We start from the raw sequence: 7882 nt of genomic DNA on the forward strand, positions 1-7882 counted from the left end.
TCTCAGCACAGGATCCATTCTATGACGGGGATTCGGGATCCATTGTGTAGCAGGGGATTTCAAACACAAGCAGCCAATCCTAGGAGATCAAAGTTGAAGTATTTACTTACATACGTGTACCTGAAGAAGAGATTTAGCCAAAAGGTGGGGCTAACGCGTAGCAATCACCTCAGGAAAATTAAAGAGATACGAGGAACTGTTCGTCGAGTGTTAAGTCTGGTGAGAGGGTTATGTGTGAGATGGAGAGATTGTATGATTGTGGGAGTGAATGCTAGCAGCCCACGTGTGCGCGAGGCAGAGAGTGAAGACAGGTGCCTGGACCAAAGGAATGAAAGTTGACAGCCACTGAAATGCTGGTACACCGCATAATTTGATACAAACATGAGAGAAAACTACATAAACATAATAAAATACGAGAATACTGGACAACCCGCCTTTTTATGCATTAGAATATATTATCATCTCTGAATTTAATTAGTTCATTAAAATCGTTGTTAATGTGTGCAAAACCCTGCTAGTTTAGGCATACACAGAAATCATCGGTGTAATTAAATTTCTAGTTGGCTTGGATCGCCATGGTATTTGTAAGATTACCAGAGTTTCCAATCACATTTCCTTTCAGCCCTATATAACAAATCTAGAATGACAACAGAACATCACTATACCACAAAATCAGAATAAAAATGAGGCAAAGACGCCCCTGGATCGTCTGTACAACAATAACGCCCAAACCTTTCGTCATGCATGCACGTTATTCAAACACGTCCTTACACTCAAGGCAACAGACAACTCAAAAGCCATGGATTACAAAAGAAGTAGACCATGTTTCCAAACATTCCAGCTTTCAGCGACTACTCAATAACCAGCAGACATCAATAACTACGGTTTTTAATGGTTTCCAAGACTGAATGAGCTGTATATAAAAATAACGTACAGTATCAAACTGAACATCTAACGGTTTCTTTAAACATGTCATCTACTTGACTTCTTGTTGCGAGTCCTGGTGTCAAATTTACAGTTAATCCTGGAATCACAGTTACAATTCCCAGACGACGAGACGAACAATGACTCTCGTCCGCCAGCCACATTAGCAGAGTCCTTCAAACGAACGTGGAGCTCATTACAACAGAGCTCCGACATCAAAGCTACGCCTTGGTCCTGAAAACTCCACGGCGGGATTTCTTGGATTCTCCAGAAACGTCCTTGCATCTAAATCCCCCACAGTACCTTAAAATCCCTAAAATATATCGCAGGTGTCGTATCCAGGCATCATTCTTCTTACAGGGTCACACCAGCGGGACCGGCAGTACGTCATAAGGCGAGTAAAATAAAAATGCCCAGCCTTTGAGAACGTCAAAGGACATCACTGTCCATAAAGCGCGTCAGACAACAGCTGGCTGGATCCCGCCTCCAACGCACCTTCAGCAGGGGTATCAACCAGTCTTGTGTTTGCCTTCGGAGTCTCGCGCCGGCGGTCGGCGGCGGCTTGGTCCTTTGGTGATGACCGCGTTTGGCAGATGTAAAGATACTCCCTTCCTATCGCGGCAGCCCACAGTTGTGGTCTTGGTGAAAGGATTCAAAGGAGTTTCCTGCTTGTTAGACGACTTACGGCTTGAGAGTCTTTTCAGCTCTTGTGGGACCATGTCCCGACTTGTTACCTTCCCCCGAATGCCTCCGCCTTGCTCCCTCCTCTCCTTTGATGCTGGCTGGCTGGCTGGCGATGTATCCCTAGACCACGTTAGGTCTCTCTCTCTTTTTCTTCTTTTAAGGGGTTGATTCTTTCAATGCTCCACGATGAGGAACACAAAGACACCGTCGGCATATTTATCGAACGTGTTTATGCCGGTCGTGGATGGGGGAAAGACGCGCCGCCACCGACAACTCATAGCATCAAACGACCCGAGAAAGGTCTTTGTGACTCCAAGAACCAGATTAGATATCACACTTGGGTTTCATCTTGCTCTTCCCCTCGCGTGCCTACTCATATGTCTTATATATATTCTCTTTTCCTTGCTGCCTTACGATGCCGCGCAACGAAATTCAAAACCAAGATGATCACGTCACTATTCGGTACGGGGAACCGCCCGTCTGATGCATATATATATACATGTATGTATATACATATATATATATATATATATATATATATATATAGAGAGAGAGAGAGAGAGAGAGAGAGAGAGAGAGAGAGAGAGAGAGAATTGAAGAAAACTGTTATCTCAGGAACCATGCACCGTAGCAAACAGATACCAGTCTAAATATTTTGGATCTTTGGTCTGCGAATGACCATTCTTCAGATCACCAGTTTTCCTCAGTCATGTTAATCATCTAAATTAGATGATATTCAGGGACCGCTCACCACAACAGGCTTCAACGGTTTGACGTTTTTCCCTTTAGTCTGACACAGGTAAAGGATTGTGAGGCCCTTAGGAGGTTGGGGGGAGTGTGGGAGGGAGTCAAAAGACCGTGAGGTCCTCAAGAGGTTAATTTACTGTTTTGAAATGATTCAAGAACTGAGTGCAAGCTGCAGCCAGCCGCCATCAGCGCTTCTAGAAACATCAAGGCAACAACCTGATATTATCTCGCATAATATAAAGTGTTCTAAAACTCTGGAGTTAAAGACAGGATTCAGAATTCACTTTTTGGTCAACAACTGTTCAAATTCAGTGGTATGAACTTGCAGACATACATACCTGTGTGTGCACAAATTCAAGTGATGGCTACTGAACTTTTGTTGTGGTAGAGGCCAATATTGATTTCAGCCCGAATCCGGACTTTTGAAGCACCCTGTACATCAATACAGGCTGGGGTCAAGAAAGGCTCCATTAAGATTCAAGTGACTTAAAAAAAAAGTTCTGTTAGTTTTGCACAAACTATATCTATCAGTCAAGCTGCTGTATATATCACCGAGTAAATATTATCATTCACCGAAGATATGAAGATATACAATAAGGTGTGCACCACATATCATCTTTAAAGGGTTCTCTCCGACACCCACATATTAAGACACATAATGTGATCTCTTGCTACATGGTATGTGCGAGGCGCACGTAAAGTAGGTACATTAATCACGCACAGATAAATGATCTTTTTAATATCAACTGACACGGTACAAACAACTGAACGACCCTAACCATGACCATGTCATTATATACATATACCCTATTTAAGCCAGGTTCCTAGTTTAACGACCAGGATTCTTTCCCGCATGGGCCCATGCATGCATCATGGTCAGCAACACTCATATATCTGATGTGAAGTGAAAGATTACATTCGCTCATAATCCGTCAAATGCCACCGCTTGAGAAACTCTTTCATCTTTAATGAACATGGGAACTATCAAGCAAAGTTTTTCATTGACTTCAAATATTACTTTCTACATAAAACTTTCCTTCTCTAAATTGTTGGCTGACGGGAAACTAGTATACTAAGCCTCTACCCATTCAATACGCCTCCATTTAATCCTTCGCTTTGCAAAATAAAACTTCTAACGAAATTTAGTTTGACGCCCTAAAAATTGTTTTCACAGACCAGACTCAGCAGAGTGAGCAGCGTTTTCTATTGCCAATACCCCTGACCTCCGAACAAGTTTTCGCAAAGTGAGTTTTCGAACACAGAAGTATTGCGTATAACTGACTGAAACCCTATGGTACATATACACCGTTCTTAGAAAAAAAATACGTGGGTTTTTACCTCGGCCACAACAATACTCTCCATGATAGCCCTTGACTTGCCCTGTATTACAGTATCAATCTATGTTTTTCACGACTAAAGTAAGAGTCCTTAACCTTGTGCTTGCGAGGGCGATGATGCTTTTTCGTGGTTTTGTAAGGCGCCTTCTCAACATGAGCCAAATCTGGAGCTCGCGACCACTGGATTTTAAGATTTTCTGACCTGGAGACTTCAGTCTCGGTGAACTTATGGATCTGCATTCATCATTCATGAGACACCTGTTTCAGCACGAAGATATTCTTACATTCGGAGGATCATCTCAATCCGCGAGCCTTAAAAGTTTCTTCTGTTAAGAACAAAAGACACACGAGAAATGGCATTTTCATGAATGGTCATCAAAAGCAAGACACAAGCAAGAACTGACTGCAGAAAATTTGGAAGAATGAGTGTGAGTTGCTCTTCGTCAAGGGCAAGCAAATGTTCAGACTAACAGGTGCTGTTCAAAAGGATCAAATAAACACTATACCACAAGATTTGTTTTGGTTAGTAATTGGACTTTTATAATCATGTTTCTATCAGTTGCCCCACTTTCTTTGATACGATGAATAAAAAATGTATTATTACTACTGCTACGATTAGGAAACTTATATCGATTTCATTTCCGCTGTGGTCCACGGAGGAGGTTAACTCCATTCAGTGGTCATTAACGGACCAAGGTTGAGAGGACCTGTGGTGAGTCTCCCTGCTTCGTTACGAGGTCCTCTGGCCGGGTAAAGGCACCAGTTCCCGAGCACCGGCATCATTCTGGCGTTAACCCAATACGAACACAATGAACTCACCTCAGAATCGATCGACGGCCCTTCACCTGCGAACACAAGACACACACACACACACACACACACACACACAACTAATAACAATTTCGAAAATCCTTTTTTGCATGAAGAAACAATGACGACCTTCCAGTCTCCAGGTGTATTTTCAATATTCCGGTCACTCATCGAGTTAGTGAGCTCAAACCAGGTCACACTATACAGAAATTACTGATTAAGTTACTCGTTTGAGGTCGTACACTTATAACGTACAGGTGCATTCGTGCGTTGGAGGAAGTCTTACACTCATGTTGCCCCGTCTCTTAACAAACACATATACACACACGAATCTTCACCAGGTACTTTATTTTCTATGTTAGCAAAGACGTCACGGGCAACTGAAGCCCTAGAGACCATCTCTTTGCCCATCTCATCGACCAACCCAAAGGGGTGGATGAACAGGTGGGTTGACTGTGGACCAACTGCCACAGCCGGGATTTGAACCCATGCGCTCGACCCTGAGTGGCCCGTGAATGCGTCACGGTCAGGATCGCTAACCTCTACACCATGCAAGTCCATTTCCCTACTAACTCCAAAGGGGTGTGCAAACAGCTGGGTTGGCTGAGTACCGACTGCCCTATCCAGGACTCGAACTTGTGGGGCCCCTTCGATTTTTTTTTTTCTTCTTTTTACCATCACGACTTTTAAATGTTTTTTTTTTTTACGTTTGCGGCATTCACAGTCTCCTTGCTCGAGCCATTCCAACCATGACCTACTCCGACGTTAAACTAGCGCATCTTTAAATTCTTCTTCGTCATCCTCTTACTCCGCGTCTGACCCTGACTGCAACTGGTGATGAAGTGTCGACTGTCAACATCACCCAACCGAATTAAGGAACCTGAATGTTGTTATCATGTCTCCCCATTCCTTTCTCTTCTGTAAGGTCAACAACTGTGTGTGTGTGTGTGTGCGTGTGTGTGTGTGTGTGTGTGTGTGTGTGTGTGTGTGTGGTCAGTAACTGGTGCCCTACAGCGGAGTGCCCGAGGGTTGTAAGGCGTGGCTGGCAGATGCAGACGTTCACCTACCACAAACACAAAACCTTCTGTGAAGGTCAACGTGCATGGACCCGTACAATCTACTCCCACCTCTCACGCACACGATTCGCACAGACAGTGCGGGTTCACATACCTCATCTTCCCACATCATAGAGGCAACGTTTTGAGCGACTCACATGTCTTCTTTGTGTGCAAATACTTTGTTTACTGTCCCCCCCACACACACACTTAGGGCATGGAGCTGGCATCAGTCGGGCATAACTTTCCTCCTTCCATTCATATCAAAGACTCAGCAACCTTCTCAAGTTTCACCGCAGGATCTATTTCACTCACGTAATCACAAACTAAATCCAGCACTTTACAATGACACGGCGACGTTAATACAGCCGGATCACGTGACTGGAATAGGTTTATCACTGGAGCTGTTCGTAACCTACCAATTAACTTTAGTTCGTAACCTAACAATTAACCTGTGCTGCAGGAATGTCTTGATGTGTATAGCCTGGCACACACACACACACACACACACACAGCCAGTTATTAAGAGGAGGACATGGGGTAGTCAACGCCTCAGGCCGGTGATGTAAGATTTCGCCCGTAACCTTAACAATAATCTCAGTGCTGAGGGAACTTACCCTGGAAAGTCCTGGAACACACACACACACACACACACACACACACACACACACACACACACACTTTGTCATTACAGCCTCCACGAAGGCTACATAAAACACCATTTGTGGTTACCACTAACTCCCACTGACCATGAACCACCTACACCATCTGGTTTCCAGCAAGAACGGGTCTGGAGTGACCGGCACTCCAATCCGACCTTGGTCTGGGGGTCATGCAGTGATACACACCTGCCGTGACCCGAGGATAAAAAAGAAAAAAAAAAAGGAGCGAGACATACTGCATGACAGGTTGGGCTGATAGTAATCAAAACACGTGCCATTTCGTTTTCTTATCTTCTTTAATTATAACCTTCAAAGGTATATCTTACAATGACTCACTCACCTGGGCGTTGACAGCGGTCGCCCTCTGAGTAATCCAGGTGGAGGAGCTCTTGCCAAAACTTGTGAAGTTAATAGCAAATAAACCGGTCGCTAACCCACACTGCACCGCCCCCCACTCACACACACCCAGCAACGATCGCCACCACTGGGGAGTAATTAATCAAAACATTAATTATGGAACACGCGCTGAAGTTGGGAGGAGACGAAGGGCGCACCGCCTGCCCCACACGGAAAGCGATCGTCAACTGATGGCGGGATCCGTCTGGACGCGGGAAGAACCGCCCGAGGCAGGCAAGCCAGCGAGCAGAAAAGTTTTCCACTTATCGTCCGGTGTTCACAATGCTGCGCGGCAGACTACCGCTACCCGTAGTCCACTTCGCCTCTCTAGAGATCCAGAGTCGCTGCTCTTTAAACCTCTATGCATGACCAGACTTCGAGATGGGCGACTGGTGGACATCGTGGTCGAGGGCCAAGGATGCCTCAGCGACAGCCACACTGTACAACAGTATTACTTATGACAGACGTTACAGTTGGGTGAACAAACCACCGTGGGCCCCCACCGCCCCAGTCAATGTACTTAGCGGTTGTGGACACTCTAACGTACATACTCGCCTCTTCCTCTGTGCACCAGTGTGGTGTTCAACACGAGCTTCACTTATGCAGAAGAACCTGAGTTTTTAAAAACTCATCTCAGTCACCAACTACATGAGTCTCGCGATACGCAGACGCTCAATAAATTCGATGATGAGCTAAACTTGTAGGAGGAGGAGGAGGAGGAGGAGGAGGAGGAGGAGGAACCCTTCGCCGTGCCTACCCAGCCAGAAGAAAGCTATGACGTTCACGATGACTCCATCACAGCAGTTTACAAACAATACGGCCGCCATCAAGATCTTAATCAAAAAAGACTTGGTTTGTAAATCACAAAATAACCCGTGTTGCGGGGTCTGGTGAACCCTTCCCCGGACTCTCATTAAGGTCTTTCCCCGGCCCGGTTGTACGCTGGGACGTTACGGATTATGCCTCCCATGTATGGCCAAGATAATGACCAATAGGACGCCTCCATCACTGGCCATAGATTGCGGGGAAAGTGGCAATGGAGTAGGCGGAAAGCGCCAACACAATGGAGCTGGAAGCGTGGGGGACTGTAGCAATATACCGAAGAATGTCAAGACCAGGCGAGAGGCGAGGGCGTTTCACACGGAAGGGTGTGACAGGGCTATATAGAGAAAAGGGTGAAGTTCTGATGTACTGGAACGTGTCACGATCCTGCAGGGGAGAAAGAGGGAGGCCACTACAACACTTTATGGCATGTCGGAACCACTGG

The 7882-nt window shown here is 45.5% G+C and overlaps 1 long non-coding RNA gene across 1 annotated transcript in view; it reads right to left on the reverse strand.

The window, feature by feature from the left end:
• Nucleotides 1–6806, reverse strand: part of LOC139765484 (uncharacterized) — a 165282-nt gene extending 158476 nt beyond the window's left edge. Inside the window, exon 1 of the long non-coding RNA XR_011716668.1 lies at nt 6560–6806. This is a non-coding gene — a long non-coding RNA (uncharacterized lncRNA). The remainder of the gene's footprint in view (nt 1–6559) is intronic.
• Nucleotides 6807–7882: the final 1076 nt, after the last annotated feature.

This window comes from Panulirus ornatus, chromosome 55, assembly GCF_036320965.1.
Source record: "Panulirus ornatus isolate Po-2019 chromosome 55, ASM3632096v1, whole genome shotgun sequence".
NCBI lineage: Eukaryota > Metazoa > Arthropoda > Malacostraca > Decapoda > Palinuridae > Panulirus > Panulirus ornatus.